Below are 1,522 nucleotides of genomic sequence, written 5' to 3' on the forward strand. Positions count from 1 at the left end.
TCTAGTGTGACTAGCCAAGAACATTAACGCTCCTATAGCACTGAGGTAAGGCACTTCAGGACCAAGAACTTCTTCATTGTCCTTCTTAGGAGCGAATGGATCTTTATCCAAGTCTAAGCTTCTAACAACCATTGGTCTAGTCAATGGGTGAGCTTGCTCCATTTTAAACCTCTTGAGCACTTTTTCCGTGTATGCCTTTTGACGCACAAGGATCCCACTATTTCTATACTCAAGTTGCAATCCCAAACAGAATTTTGTCTTGCCTAGGTCTTTCATCTCAAATTCTTTCTTGAGATATTCTACAGTTTGGGCGATTTCCCCAGAGGTCCCAAAGATGTTTAAATCATCCACATATACTGCTATTATTACAAATCCTTTGTTTGCAAACTTCTTTATGAATATACATGGACTGATCGGGTCATTCTTATAGCCTTCCTTAGCTAAATATTCACTCAATCGGTTATACCACATCCGACCACTTTGTTTCAGTCCATAAAGCGATTTGTCTAGCCTTATGCAGTACTGGTCTCGAGAACCACTCTTATCTTTGAGTTCTATACCCTCTGGTAATCTCATATAAATCTTATTATCCAGTGGACCATATAAGTATGCGGTTACAACATCCATTAACCGCAAATCCAGTTTTTATCTTATAGCCAAACTTATTAGATATCTAAAAGTCGTTGCATCCATCACAGGGGAGTATGTCTCCTCATAATCTGTGCCAGGTCTTTGAGAGAATCCTTGTGCTACAAGCCGTGCTTTGTATCTCACTATCTCATTTTTCTCATTTCTCTTCCTTACAAAGACCCACTTATGTCCAACTGGTTTAATTTCAGGTGTTGTCCTTAAGGTCGGACCAAACACACTTCTCTTCTTCAAAGAGTTTTAACTCCACATCAATAACTTCTTTCCATTTAAGCCAATCTTTGCTTTGAGTGCACTCTAATATAGATGTGGGTTCTAGATCCTCATTTATCTCAAGTGCTACCTTGTATGCAAATATATCATCGATGTCGACATCCTTTCGGTTCCATTTAATTCCAGACATTATATAATTGATTGATACCTCATTATTATCAATACCTTCAGGACCTTGAGGTTCAGCGTCCTGAACCTCATTCGGCTCCTTAGGATTTTCCGCGGCTATGTCTGCATTTTCTGTAATTCCCTAAACCTCGGTCTGTTTTGCACCTTTAGACTTCCGAGGGTTTTTATCTTTGGAACCTAATGGTCTACCTCGTTTCAAATGTGGTTTAGACTCTGTAGCAACTTGATTATTGTGTTCCTTCTGAACATCAATACGTACTGGTGCATTGCAAGCTGGTATGTACGATTTTGTTACTCTCTTTGGGTCAGCAAAAGAATCTGGCAATTGATTAGCTAGCTGTTGTAAATGTATAATCTTTTGAACCTCTGCATCACATGCTAGAGTTCGAGGATCTTGCCAATTTAAGGATGTTTGATTCCATGTTAATTCTTTGACCAGCTTGCTAGTCTCACCACCTAACATAGGGAATTC

Source organism: Camelina sativa, chromosome 1, assembly GCF_000633955.1.
Source record: "Camelina sativa cultivar DH55 chromosome 1, Cs, whole genome shotgun sequence".
Lineage (NCBI taxonomy): Eukaryota > Viridiplantae > Streptophyta > Magnoliopsida > Brassicales > Brassicaceae > Camelina > Camelina sativa.